This window comes from Micropterus salmoides, unplaced genomic scaffold (genome assembly GCF_014851395.1).
Source record: "Micropterus salmoides isolate LMB-PRFRI ecotype aquatic unplaced genomic scaffold, ASM1485139v1 Ms_hic_scaffold_2, whole genome shotgun sequence".
In the NCBI taxonomy this organism is placed as follows: Eukaryota; Metazoa; Chordata; class Actinopteri; order Centrarchiformes; family Centrarchidae; genus Micropterus; species Micropterus salmoides.
In genome coordinates this window covers 20,829,823-20,845,246 of record NW_024041150.1, presented here as the reverse complement: position 1 = coordinate 20,845,246, position 15,424 = coordinate 20,829,823, and the positions used below count along the sequence as shown (strand labels likewise).

General features: G+C 42.0%; 2 protein-coding genes across 8 annotated transcripts in view; one reads left to right on the top strand and one right to left on the bottom strand.

The window, feature by feature from the left end:
* Positions 1-15,424, bottom strand: part of pcxb (pyruvate carboxylase b) — a 309,482-nt gene that overhangs the window by 88,566 nt on the left and 205,492 nt on the right. The gene's annotated exons all lie outside the window — the stretch shown is intronic.
* The window catches only part of LOC119912254 (leucine-rich repeat and fibronectin type-III domain-containing protein 4), a 39,687-nt gene that overhangs the window by 3,676 nt on the left and 20,587 nt on the right, over positions 1-15,424 (top strand). The window lies entirely within an intron of this gene.

Sequence of the window (15,424 nt, the reverse complement as noted above, 5' to 3'; positions counted from 1 at the left end):
ATAAGTCAATTAAAAAGGTTAGAAAGAGGCACATTCAGGCTAGAATGACACATTAATGGTGATTTACCATAGGGAGATAAAAATAGATAGATGAAGAAATAATTAGAAATGACAGATGGCCATCATTATGTAGCCTTCTACTGTTGTACCATTGGCTACAATTAGTCTTACATGACCCCAAAAAGTCTGTGGAAGATCACCAACACCAGTAATGAGCTATTTAAAGATATAACTACAAGGGCAATGTGTTGTACCATGGGGCTTTTCCATGTAATAGACGTTCCAATTATGAGGCACAACTTGGGGAAAAGTGAAATTCTACCTTAGAGGAAAATAATTACCCTGGAAACAAAAGAGATTCACCACATGTGGAACTATTTTTATGAACATTAGGCTTTTTGAATAACTGAGACAGGGCTCATTCCTTGCTCTGTTGATCGTTTACAGCAGTTTTGACTCTTGCTTTGAACAGGGGCAGCGCTAATTTTGAAAAGATGAGTGAATCGTTTTAAAGAGTAACAAAAGAGGCCTTTTGATATTCATTAACCAAATCATAATTCTATTATTGGCTTTGCGCTACTGCCAGTGATAGTCACAAGAATACAGAGCAGGTAAGTGTCATATGGTTCAAACAGTGAAATAGAGGCAGAAACGTTTTTTTCTGAATTATCTTGTCAATGCTCTCTGTGTGTCTGTCATTCTGAGGATACAGTAAGAAAGATGCGAGAACAGATGGGAAGCTCACGGTTAAAAGTAGGAGCCTTGCCAAAAAGAACAGACTAGAAAGAGGATGAAGCAATAGAGAAATGAAGAGAATGGACCACTTATAGAAATGGAGTAAAACTATCATGGGGGGGGGGGCAATTTATCATCAGAAATTGAACTCTGGAAACAATGGGTCCTTGATTTCAGACAGAAGTCGACAAATGCAGGCTTCTCATTTCTAGTCAGTGAGACTGTGGATTTTGTAGTCTTTCTGTAGTCAGTGAACAGTCACTGGCAGATTTCATCAGCTGTAGCTAGCGAAATGATTAAGTTAATCTTACCTGAAAACGCTGTCTCTAGCTGACTTTTTAATGTTTCCAGCTGATTTATTTCTAAATGAGAATCCAGTAAAAGGATATTAAATGTGCACTTGATGACTACATACTTGATATCTGGCTATCTAAGACTTCACTTTTAATGAGACCAAGAGAAAAGGCATTTAGGATAAGGACAAATCCACTATAGCAGGCCAGAGCAGCTAATGTTACCCTAAACTCTGATATGCTGGGATCCATGCAGTAGATGTGCTAGCTGTGAACACATGCTATAATCCATTCCTTACACTTTTGCGCTTTTGTTTTTGTTTTTTGAGAGGATAAAAAAAGAGAAAAAAAAAAGAATCCACCATCCAAATACTTTAAAGCATTGCTCTTACTAGAGACCCATGCACACAAGCTTGCAGAGAACGCCAAAGCTATGATTGGCCAACTGCTGTTCGGGTGAGGGAGTTAAGTGAATGGTCAAATAATGAAATAAAAAGCCAAAAAGGGAAGGATATGAGAGGGATAGACTGATGACGTGTACAAGAAAATGCTGGCCAACTGAATCCTAAGTGCAAAACTGCAGACATTAAGGATAATTACATGAAAAAGATGAAAACATGCACATGAAAAGACATCAATGATGATGATGAATGATAGATAGGATGTCACACAGCTTTCAGATTTAACCAGCTTTCAATAAAGGCGAGAAGTGGAAGATTTGAAACCCTGAAACAAGTGAGACGCGGTCAATGTCAGGAAGGTGGCACTTGACGGATGAATGGATGGACGAACGAATGACAAATGGTGCAGGGAGAGACATGAAAGGCTGGGCCGTTAAAGAAGAGAGGAAGGATCAAAGGATGAGACATCGAGCCACTGTCAAAAGCTAAGGAACCGGATGGCAGATGACGGACTGAAAGGTATAGAGCGATGGCGTGATGAAGACGAGTAATTACAAGACTAACTGTTTAAGATAGGGAGGAACACTCGGAGGACAGAGAGACTGAGTAATGAAGAATGAAAAGGCGAGTGATGACACTTGAGAGGTGGATGATAAGAGGGAGTAGGGATAAAGGGAACAGAGGAATAACAATGTCTGAAAAGAAAAACTACACTAATAAAGCACTGGCACACTGATGGGGAGGAATGAGTGGATAGAGAGATGGCGGGGCGGATGAATGAGTTGAATAAAAACTGATGAGTAATTAGACTGTTAGTAGTCAAACATAACAGGAAAGAAGGGCGGGGAAGAAGGGATGGTGTGACAAAAGAGAAGGATGATAAGTAAAAGGAAGGAAGAAAGGTAGCAAGTGGGAAAAGAAAGAAAAGGGGACACAATGGAGGAAGTCAGAGAGGAGGAGTGACTAATACTCCCTTTCCACCAGCCAGAGGTGGAAGCAATGAGCAAAAAGTGTAGTACAGAAGTAACGAAAGATAGAGGGATGAGAGGATGAGTAATTAAACTGTTGACAGTCTGTTTAGGCACAGCAGGCGCCTGATGAGCAGAACAAACTGTAACCACGGCAACTAGGAGGGATGGTTTTGAGGGAGGGAGGAGAAATGGGGGAGAGCCAACTGTGAAAGAGAGTGTGTGTGTGTGTGTGTGTGTGTGTGTGTGTGTGTGTGTGTGTGTGTGTGTGGGGGGGGGGGGGGGGGGGAATGAGGGATGCAAGACGGCATGGAGAAGAAAAGACGGATGAGAAAGGCAAAAGAAAGATGGGGGGTCAAGGTATTTGCATGTTTAAGAAATAACTAGAACTGATGCCAATTTATGGACCCATGGGCCCTTGCAGGGAATTTCAGAAGTCAGGGTTAGGAAGTCACCCACATATCGGTAAAAGACTGTGCCACTCTCTTGGAAATTGTGATATGAATCTATGAAACTAAATTTGAATATTAGGTTTAAAAAATATGACTCAGCTATGCAGGCTGAGAATGGCTAGCAAAAGTACTTTTTAAAAATATATCTGGCTAATTTGCTAATCCCACTTTGTGAAAAAACACTCTATACTGGAGATGGAGAGGGAAATGAAGGCATGGGTTTACACACACATACACAAAACTTGTGTGGTGTTCAGTCCCATCAGAAAGGTGCTCGCCAACAGCCATGTGCCCTATCCAAGCAACAATTACAATGTGTTCAGCTTTACAAGTCTAAAAAGTAAGATAATGGCTTAATTTTAACCTTCATGGAGGAGCAGACAGGTGGCATGTATCACACCAGGGCTACTACTGATTACTGATTAGTTGCATTATTATTTGATCATACTAACTGATTCAACATTTAGTCAATAAAACGCCAGAAAATCAAGCAGCAAGTAAGAGAGGTAAAAAAAACCACAGTAAATATTTCCTTATTGTATGAGCAATATGAGAAATAACACACTGTTGCCATTATTCCTGTACGATCGATGGATTTTAGGGCTTTAAGGAGAAGAAGAGCCTAAAGAAACTGGGGTTTGAAAGTGGTTTGGGCTGCTTTCAGACACATATACAAAATCTTCAGTGAGATTCTGGACATTTGCAAGACTGCCAAATATCAGAACCATCAGCTTACAAAGATGTCTTCTGCTACTATGTTGGTAACACCTCTCCGACAACTGTATAGTAGCATCCAAACCAACGCTGCTGTTAAGTCTGCAATCTCACAGGTGTTTGTCTGCATTACGACTGCGCTCAACAGATGCAGTAGGTTGTAGAAGCTCTAGTGAATCATAGTGCAGAATACAACGTGGGTGATGACTGTCAGAAGAAAACCGGCTTGTACTCAGTCTGCAACACATTTAGTCTAAGTCTGACAGCAAAGCACAGAGCCTTTCCTGCCTGTATCAGCACCGCTAAGCATTAGAATATGAGACGCAGTAATCAACAAACTCAAGGGAAACCAGTTTCCCCTGCAGGCTCATTGCAGCGCAGTGTTGTTTTGCCTTTATTAGTGTCTCACATCAGGGGGAAAAAAAAGCTCTTTGTGGTGAGTTACAGTGCAGTTTGTGATTCATTACGGCTGAGAGTAGCCACTGTGATAAAACATGCCTGTACTAACAGACCTCAACTAAGTAATCATTGACAATTCCTTCAATCCCCATGCCACAGGTCCTTGTACTACTCCCACCTCTTATCCCTAGCCTGCCTGTCCCCATTTCTCTACATCCCTGTTTCAGAGAAGGGGAAGAGATAGAGGGGTGACCAAAGGAGCAATTCAGAAAATAATAAAAACAAAAGAAATACATGCCCAAAGATGGAGTTTAGTTAGAGTGTGTGTGTGTATGCTTATGTGTGTATGTAGCATTAATCTATAAATCCATCACTGCGATTCAGAGGCCTGGTTGGCATGTCATTGACCTACTGTGCTGGATGCAGAGTGCTGATTGGGTAATTGCTCTATTACTCAGGATTTCCCCCCTTAGAAAGCTGGGAACCCTGCTGAATCACCCAACTGCCACACACACACACTTTGTCAAGCTGCATTCTGTCGCGTTAGCCAATCAGGGTCCATATAATTGGCGCCGCAGGGTTTCTGATTGGGCAGGAGATGTTGACAGCTCAGAAGTGGTGTGTTTGTGTGTTGCTTGTCAACCGGTGTTTGCAGTGGATTTTGCCATTTTATGTTGAGTGGCCTCAGCTATGTAAACATAGACCGGTGACACAAGCACACAACACACACACTGAAAATATGGCAGGGTTGCAAGTAAGGCTCATATGAAAGAATGAAGAGAGGCAAGACAGAATGGAGAAACATCAAGGAGATAAGGTATAAAGAGGACAGAAATTAGAAACACAAGGAGAGGAAGACATAACTTGTGTAGGGACAAAGAGGTTGAGCAAGTAAGAGAGATGAAGGAGGGATGAGAGAAACAGAAGGGATGAACAGGAAGAGGAGGAAAGGGAGAGAAAAACTGCAAGCGCATTATGTTCAGGGTGAGTGGCAGGTCAGTTATTTTGCAACACTTGTGATAGTGTGTCATGCAAAGGCAAATTTGTGTGTGTAAGCAGAACTGTATTTAAGTATTTGTGTGTCTGTAGGTTTGGGAGTGAGAATGTGTATTTGTGCGTTTGTGTGGAGAAAGTTAGGATTAGAAACTGAAGTAGTTTAAGTTGAAGAGTTTCTCTTGGGTGACCCGTCAATGACTACAAGCGCCCACACACACACACACACACACACACACACACACACACACCCCCTAAAGCATCAAACTGCGTATGAATGTCTACTGAGACTGAACCTTAAATACATGCTTCATACCCAAGTGTTTGAAATTGGGCCCAAACTGCAAGCTATGGTGCTATCACATTTAACAGGACAGGAACATAATTACAAAATTTATGCAGCATTCATTTTCCAATCAGCCACAGTTTGACACAGGCTGATGCAGGCAGTGGGACAGACTCCAAACTCTTACAGGTGGGACTGCCATGAATGGGACCAAGTCCAAAGCAGTTTCCTTCTGAAGTCAACACGCGCCTGTTATAAACTGCAGTATATGAGTGAGTGCATGACAAGTTCACTGAAAGCATGAAGGCTACAATATAGATTAAGAAATTTAACAAAAATTTTCAAAGTGGCATTTCACTGACTTTACATGTGAAGTTAGTTCAGTTTACGTACTACTCAGACTGTGAAAACAGCTGTATGATGTCGTCTGTGGCTATGGAGGAACCTTTTCAAAGTTTAAAAAATAACTAAAATAAACACGATTGAGTTGCATTACGGTAAATGTAAGCAACAGCGTGTTTGAAACTTTACCCATGGAACTAAACGTCAGGATCTAAACGTCAGGATCTCTCAGTCTCTGCTGCTTTGAGATATATATAAAAATCTTTTAAAAGTCTCTTGTGAGTCCCACAACATTATGGAAGGGCAATGATGAATCGCTGGAGTCCCACTTTAACCCATTCTTTCCCCCTTACTAGCGACAAAGAATTTTTCAAAATCATGACAAATCAATTTCAAATCTCTCCTTGTCATCTCTAACATTTCATTCAAGAATGTATCATGTTGACCATGCTTTTTTGGCTACTTGGGGGCCGCAGAAACAAGTTGTGAACACCACAGTCACATCCTATTGAAGTTGAAGATACAGTAAACAGTTGTTTATTTACACATTTAAAGTACTCATCAGTAACTCTGGTTGTAGCCGCTACCAACTTGTGTGGGAAATATCAAGCTCCTGAGATGCTAAATACTCCACTGTGTGCAGATGCTAGGCTCTAACTGTATGTATGTGTCTGATGTTTGGTGTTGAGCAGGTACTGTACGGTGGGTTTTTAGAGCTTATTCACAGAAAACAGCTGCCTTCTGCGGCCTGAGGCTAAACAATGTCCTGAAACTTACCATAAAACTCTGTAAAGCCAAGGGTGGACTCGGGTGCCAATTCTCTGTAGGAATCTCTTTCAAATCTGCAGAATGTCATTTGATACGTTGTGATAAAAATACAGATTATAGGCACTATAAAAAGAAAAGCTTGTGTGTGTATATAGAGGATGCCAATCCATACAGATGATAAGATTAATTATAGGTTTTTATTGGCACCCCATCTTAAAACATGTTACTGTGCAATTTAATCAGATGGAACTGTGCTGCAGTGAGGGAGCATCACAACAGAACAGTATTGAGCCACCTCTCTGGCACCAGTATGACAGCTATCTACCAATGAAAAATGATTCCTCTCCAAGTAAAAAGGCATCCTGGTATAGCAGTGTAACAGAGCTGCCAGAGCAGTTTTCAGCACTCTGTCTCTTATTTGCTCAGCTGTTCCCGTCATCTTAGCTGCTCAACTGTATCCATCTGTAAGACTATTACAGATGTATAGAATGAAACTACTGCTACAGTTTACTAAAGAACTTTCAAAAAGGGATAATGCTGAGATCCCACTTTGCAGTCGAAGTGACACTGAGGCCTTAAAAAAACAAAACACAAACACTTGTGACAGTATAGTTCAGGGTGTGTGTGTGTATAATATACACATATACATACACACACACACACACACACACACACACACACACACATCTTCAAGCAGATAATGACTACATAGTGAATAAAACTTAAAATTCAAATTAGAGCTTCATGAACAGATCATATAAAGACCATTCCCTGGCACAATCTGTGCCAATGACGCGCCAAAGAAAATCATTGTCCCCTTCCGTTGTTTGCCAATTCAATTTACCTCCCACAAAATTCAATCCCCAAGCTGTGCAGTCGTGCAGGCTTTCCAAAACGAGGAAACAAAATTACAAAACCTCAGCGAGGAGTGGGAGATTGGCTGCAGCAGAGGTAACAACACTGTTTCAGAATGGCTAAGAGAACTTTCAGAGCTGTTTGGTCCAAGAATTGATGGAACATTATATTTTTTTCAGGTTTTGAGCTTTTGGACAGGTGGTCACATAGGTTTCATTAGGTCATCTTATTTTAGCTTCATTATGACTACTGCCCATTTGAATATCAGAAATCAACTGCAATGCAAAAATCCAACAGAGCCTTTATTTGGCTGCAATTACTCGTTTGGTCGCCACTGCTACAGATACTATTTGCAACAAAATGGACATCTACTTGACAACATTTAGAGGTCGCTATGCTAGTACTGGGTGAGTGCCCAGATAAATCCAGATAAATGGGGGCGTGGTACCTGGGGCACAACTATCGCCAACTAGGAGGGCAAAGATGTGAGCTGTGAAAAAGTACAAAATTCTACTCCATTCATATGGCAGACGAGAGCGAGGCATACTTAATACTATTGTTCACTGCTTGAGATTTTATTGTCCACCATTGCACAAGTCTTCGCGGTTCATCAGTTCCCAGCCTGTGGTAAATCACAGCACTGAACTCTGCCTCCTGGTTTTTCAGATTATCGGGCACTTCTTGCAGTCTAGCATTTCTACACATTAGGGAGCAGACAGGTATACTTAAAATGAACCCCAGGTAAACTTCAATATTTAACATAGCAAGTTCATTAAAGACTGGGTTGCTTATCTATGCAAAGTGTGGAAGTCTTTAAAAAAGCCAAGCTTCAAAGCCTCCACCAATATAATTATGTTTTTACTCCAAACACCAGAGTGGCTTGCTTTCTCTCAAGTGTTGCCATGTTAAAAGATTACAGATACTTTTAAGAACTTCTTACTTATGATAAGGTGCTGTGGCAAATAGCACTCTGCTACAAATTCACTCATCTCTGACAAAACACTCATGTCTCCAAAAGTAGATTTTCTGGGAGGAGCAAACTTTTGATTTCCAGACTCCGAAGAACATCACAGACTCTGGAGTTGATATGGTCTTCACGCAAGAGCTGTGAAATGCACATCAATAAGACAAAAACAACGTCTTTATATAAGCATTTAAACTTCTAAACTGATGCAGAGGTGGACGTTTTCCAAAAGGTGTAAAAAAACAACCCAAACCAAAAATCTGACAATGTTCCAGGAATAGAAACAATTATAAAAATCTTCCTAACAGGATGGATTCCAACAGGATTTATTCAGAGGGTCATGAATACAGATGCGTATACACATGCTGATACAGACACTCGCTCACACACACACACGCACACACAGTCTTCTCTCTCAAACAACATAGAGGTTTGGGAGGAATTAGTTGAATGGGAGCATTTCAGAAGAAACTGTATTATTTTGAAGACCCGCTGTGAGGAGACTGTGGTCCTTTTATTTTAAAGAGAACGCACTTCAATTTTTTTATGCAATTTCCCATTTCTCTTCTTTCACTCCTACCATTTACCTCAGGGGTTCTGTGAGATTTTTCCATCAGTACCCCCTGCCTATATGGCTGGAAAGAAAAACAGATGACTGTACAGATTGAAAAAGAAGTAGACATCAAGCACTTAATGGCTGGCATTTGCCTTTTTTTCTCTTTTTTGAGAAGCACACAATCGACCAAAAGATTAGGATTACATGCTACCTGTGTCTGAAAGCTACTGATCTTCACAATTCCACCTAAAAAAAATCCAGTATATCCAACTTTTAACTATCCAATTTTTGTATGTGTACTGGAACGCCAGAACGCAGAAACATGTAAATCCAACTATGGCACAGCTCCTCATTATCTCAGAATTAACTCTTAATTTAACTGCTGACCTCTGGTAAGAGTTTAATGCTAAAATAAACCATTTTAGACCACTGCGAAGGCCAAATCATGGTTTCAACGTCAAGTCATGGGGTCCCAATTCAATTGTTTACAACTTAACTCATTATCTTGCCCTGTAACCTCTCCCCCCCCATCCTCCTCTCACTCTTTACCTCATCACCTTTCACTCCCATCCTTCAACCGTGTCTCCCTCTTTCTGCCGTCTTCCCGCTTCTCCTGCCATCATGATGGTGATGCCTTGCAAACTCATTTTTAACACAGCTCTCCCTTTCCCTAATCAAATCCACTCTTCCCTCCCTCATCCCTCTCTCTGACAGTGATGGATGGCGGCCTTCACCCGTTTATCGCCTCTGCATATTTCTCTGCCCATCCGCTTAACGACACACATTCATACAGCCTGACTCTTCATCCCTCTCTTTCCATCTTCCTCAAACTCCTGCTCTTTCCTTCCCACTCATTCTCAGCTCTTCACACAACTGGGTTTCATTTTCCTCCAATCTCACACCCCCTCCATCCACCATCTTGTGCACTCTTCTCCTATTTTGTTCTCTTTGTCTCTCCCCCTCACTGTATTTTATGCTGTTAGCCTCTCTTGGCATCCCCAAGTTGTTGTCCACTTCCGTATCCAATATTGTTACCCCTCTCCATGTGCTTTCTATACATTGTGGATGACTAAGGAGGAGAGAATACGACAGAGGAATGACACAGGAGTGATAGTATCAAAAGGATGAGTGGGCTTACAGTACACACGACTGCTGCACGAAGAGGCAATGTGGGCGTTCTTTTGTTCCTTGCAGAGAGAGAGAGAGAGAGAGAGAGAGAGAGAGAGAGAGAGAGAGAGAGAGAGAGAGAGAGAGAGAGAGAGAATGTGTCGGCCTCCCTATAATTATGATTGTGTGGGAAGACTGTTTTGGTATGCTTGCGGTTGTTTCTGTATGCAAGTGCTCACCTAATATGAAGGGCCTGGATTATGAGTAAGAGTGCATGCTAGGAAGTCTTAGTGTGACTGGGATAATTTATCTGTGTGTGTATGTTTGATCCTTGCATTTGGGCCAGTAGAGCTTAGTGTGTATTTTCAGATCAAACAATGTCAAAGTGCACATCAGCAGAATGCATCGACAGTCAAATGACGTAACTTTAAATGAGCCTGGCTCACAGGAATTAGACTGTGGGTAGAAGCCTGCCGTTGGCCCACTATTTCGGTTGGAATTCACCTCACCTTCCACTATATTCCACCATCGCCACTTCCTGGGCTTCGTGCTGTGGTTGTGATTGGTTTAAATACACGCAAGAAACCCCTGCCGTATCTCCGAATGATTCAACCAGTACAGCGCTAAAATGAAGTGTGGAGACTACTTATGCGAGACTGCTTTAAACATTTTCATTAATTTCTTCCTTCAACTTGTTAGCCTCACCTAGTAGTCCCCTCTTCATGGTGCTGTGGTGACTGGCTGTCAGTGACTTTGACTGAAGCCATGTAGAGTATCTATTCACACTCCAATCAGATCTGTGGATTACTGTGCGTGTGATAAGTGGCTTTTGAGAGCTAATACAAATCCCCTTGTTTGTAAACACTGCAACATTCCCTAAGTCGATTTAAGTCGATTATAGGCTAATGGCATTTGCGTGTGCCAGAGAGGATGCACAAACACATACGCCAATATGCAGATTCGAAAATATACATGCAAATTCACGCATACAGAGTTTAACATTATCAAATGTAGCTGCCGAGTAAGAGGGCCTGACATTTATAATAGTCCACAGAGAATTAAAGACTGAGACCAAAAAGGGAATTTAGCCTTTAAGTGCAATAGGTCTTCCATGTGAAATTAAGCTACTTCCAAACAGACACAGAGCTTTTAAATCATGCCTAAAGCTTCTCTTAATTGCATGGGTTTGGGTCAGGTTCATCGTTCTAAAGCTATTAGCAGCCTCATATTTAGCTGGGTTCGGCCTCATAAAAAGAAGCTGCACCCTCCTGGGGGCTGTGGTGGGTGTTTAAAGAGAAACTTTGGAAGTTAGGGTGAAGTTAGGATCAGCCTCCCAGCTCTGAGCCGTGCTCCAACACTAGCGGTGCGGAGTAGTTTCTTCCACAGACGCTTTTAGCTCATGTTCTCGCTCACTTCATGCAGCCTTTCTGCTCTCTCCACTCGCCTGTTCCTTGCTCTCTGGAGGGTTGAGGGTTCACGCAGGGTAGTGTAGCAGGAGATTTCCCAAAATAGAGGGAACAAAAGGGGGAGAAAAAAGAAAAACCCTAAGCGTCTGCGGACGCTCATTCGGTAGACATGCCTAGGAGCACACACACTCAAAACACAAACACCAAGCCAAATGCACATGCACTTTCATGTGATGCGCTTTTCACACACAAACAGGATTTTCATCTGCTCTTTGTCTGATCTCTTTTCTTGCTGCCTTCCTGTCCTCTCATCCTCTGATTTATCTCTCTTTCATCCATCTTTCATTGGCCGACTCCCTTTAGTTTTTCCTTCCCAAAAAGCTTGACACAAAAGACCTTTTTGCATTATTGCTATACAGCCACGCTCGCTACTTTGTGTATGTGAGCGTAAGAGATTTACAGTAGTTGGATGCTCACATCTGTGTGCTCCCTTCTAATGGCAAACTCAGCAGCAAACTTAAGAGCAAGTGAAGGCTTGCTAAGTGCAGAGGTATGTCACATTAATTTATCCACAGGAACACACACACTAGACAAGCACAGTAGAGTTATACATTAAGTGTAGACACTAGCTGATGATACTGACTGTCCACACAGACGTGCAGAAACTCACACATACTGTATTGCACCTGTATGCTGCATCAGTACAATGTGTAAGATAAGGCTTTATTGATCCCCAGAGGGGAGATTCAAGTGTTGCAGCAGCACAAGAAATAAACCAAAGAGGCAGGTAAAGATAAATACTAGGTGCAAAAACTATTTTTGACCAGTAGCGCAGTTCAATAAATGCCTGAGAAATTTAAATAATGACTTTAAAAAAACCAAACAAAAAACAAGTCTCTAAGTTGGAGAAATTATTTGGTAGATTTCAATTTCTTCCATAGTTTGTCATTTACTCAAAATGAAGACGCAAAATTCAAAAAAGTTTTGCCAGGCTGAGGTAGAAAAGTTGTCATACTGAAAAACATTGAAAAGGCTGATGGAAAAAGACTTTAAATGCTTGATGTTGTGGTACCTCCTGCTGTAGATACTTGTGTCACATCCTCGTGAATATTTCTGCATAAATACGGCAGTTGGAAAAACACAGTGACATGTCTCCTATGCGTTGAATGCTGGAAACTACTGCAATACGTGAGCAGCAAGTGTCCAAACGAGTGAATGTACAGACACTAAGCCCCACTATATAAAGACAGCAACGTAACAAATACTCTAACTGTGAAGATCAATTACTTGTATGATTACTGCCTTTAAATGGGAAAGACAAGGAGAAAGAATGAAAGAAGGCATAGAAGAAGAGGTTGAGAGAACGAAAGAGCAATAGGAGGAGTGTAAACGAATGGGACAGGGTGCTATCCATCTCTCTGGGTCAGATCGATCAAAAGGACGGATCGGGGGGTGTGTGTGTCTCAGAAAGCTTCAGTTCTGCACTGTTCTAGTTGCAGATGAGATCTGCTCCCTAATAGAGAAAGAGCAAACAATGAAGGGAAGAGGAAGGTGCAAAAGTGGAAGAAGAAGGATTTCTAGGAAGTAGAAAGGAGTGAGGAAGAGGTATGGGGGGAAAAATGGAGGCATAGAAAAATCAAGACATGAAGCAGATGGGGGAGGAAAGATGGGTGAGAAAGTTAGATCAATGAAGGAGGTGAAGAAGGAAAGGTAGAGCAAGAAGGAGCATGCCTCTGAGACAGGCAGAGGATAGCAGAGGATTGAACAAAATCATGTGTGTCACGTAGGATCTAAGGATGTGTGAGTGTGCATAGTAGGTGAAAGTAGGAGTGGGAGCGGCAAGGAGACATGGAGGGCAGCAGAGTCAGCAAGCGATACAAAGACAAGACAAAAAGAAAGAGGCGGAAGTGGTGATGGAGGGGGGAAAAAAGAGGGGAGAAGGTGGTGAGGTAGAGGTATGACTGATAACATTGTCATACTCAGGTTGCCTCAAGGGCAGACAAGACAGAGAAAGAAAGACAGAGGGAATGAGACAAAGAAAGAAACTGCAGAAATTTACAGAGCAGCCATAGGTGGAAAGGGTTATAAGATGGAAGTTGAGCATGGAGAGACAGGATTGTGAAAGAGAAAACACAGGGAGGTGCACTGCAGTGACAGATAAATGGTAGAGGATAGATGGGTAGGAAACAAAGAACAATCCCTAATAATAAAGTCAGAGGAAGAAGAAGAGAGGTAGGTAAGAGCAGGGAGGTGAGGGTGAAGTTGTGGGTAGGCACGACACAAGGAAAACAATGTGAAGGCTTTCACATGGGGAAAGAGGAGAGCTGAAAATTAAAGAATAAGAGAAAATGAGAGAAAGAGCAGGAAACTATTACGAGAAAGCACAAGCGAGAAAGTGCAGAGCAGAGACAGTAAAAAGGAAGGAAAAAAGATAAAAGGTCAAATGAAGGAGTGGAGACACAGACCGCCCAACAGGAGTGCGCGTGAGCCTATTGACATTCAGTGTGCTGGGGGTAAAGTAAGCTGTCTGAGGAGCAAGAATTAGCAAAGCACGGGGGTAGGACAGAAGTGCTCTGCTCGTTCTACACCACCACCAGACGTTAGGGCTTTTCGGGGGTTGCCACAGAGTCAACACATTTTTAAGCGCCATTTCACTTTTGCCTGAGAATTTTCACATTTTAGTATGCACGCCTCCACAGGAGCTCAGGAGCAGTCAACTTCCAACGACTGCCCCGGGGACTGGCTGTCACTGCAGGCATTCGTGACTTTGTCCCCCCCCCCCCCAGACATAAGGAAATAACAATCTATCCCATTGCTAAGATGGAGTGTGTGTTGGAGTTATATTTTTAGGTTTGATTTGAAAAAGGTACCGAGTTCCTGGTAGTCATTATAGCTCCCTAGAGTAACCAAACAGCCATCAAGTCTTTAGAGTTAAGTAGCAAAAAGCAACAAAAGCAGTGTTTTCTAAGAGTCATTCTTCAGTCATTGTAGCCTAAATTTCAATTTGTATTTATGTCCTGTCAAATCAAACTGCATTTCTCTCCTTAACTAAAAGCCCAATGGTGTAATGTTCCACCAAGTAATAATACCATCCTCAAGCAATCCATATATAATCTATTCCCATCATCTAAGAAGGACACTGCTTATTTCCTTCCTTCACTTTGCTTGTATGAAAACATTTGGCAGCCTTAGATAGCATTCATCATCAGTTCAAGCACTAGTTTTATTTATCTTCTGAATGCAGACAGTGTTTAAAAAACAGTGATATAACTCACATTTTGGAAATAGATCAAAGGGAACCATGTAGTAGGGAGGAGAGTGCAAACCGGAAAACCCTGTACTTTGATATCGACACCGCTTCAATATCTGAACTAAATGGTAAACCCTCTGCTAGTTTCATGCAGAAAGAGCTAAGCTAGCATGTAATGGAAAATATTGAGCCAGCAATCTGCGTCAACCTGTGAAGTCAGCATGATATACGGTTATGTCTGGTCATTACTCAAAGTATTAGGTTGCATACATTATACATCATCACCAAGCTCTACTCTGCAAGGTCCCAGATTGCTCCACATTAAAATACAACCGTCTTTCTCCACGATGATGTTAGTCTCTGTGTCCGTCTCTGACTCATCGCCTCATCCTCTGTCTCTTCTCCAGAGTCACCGCGGCTGTGACTGTTATCAACACTCGCTGTCACTCTCTCTGTATCTAGGTTACAGTCTCTATGACAACTATTATGTATGCCAATCAGCTGCAGTGACTCATCTCGATACCTTATCGTCACATAGCTGTATTCAGGGATGTCTGTGCACAAAGCGTATGTTTACTGGAAGATTTTCTGCATGTCTGAGATTACAATGGAACACTGTTGTACATTGTGCTTGACTTGAGTCTTGCTGTGGAATCAAGGCCGATAGGCTGGTGACCCAATTTGATTGCCTGACCCACGGTCTTAAGAAAGCGTCCGATGATATAACACTTGTTTAATCCTCTCCTACAGGTTTCTAGGTAACTGTTACTATGGGGACTGGCTGTGTTCAGTCTTCTGGGATGTTGTTGCTAGGCAATAAGCTGTAGTGGTGAAGCGGTACGTGGGACTGTGTGTGTGCGCACATGTATGTAAGAAATAGACCAAGAAGGTATTTCTTGCAGGGGGTCAACTGCTTCTCAATATGGTTTTTCCTC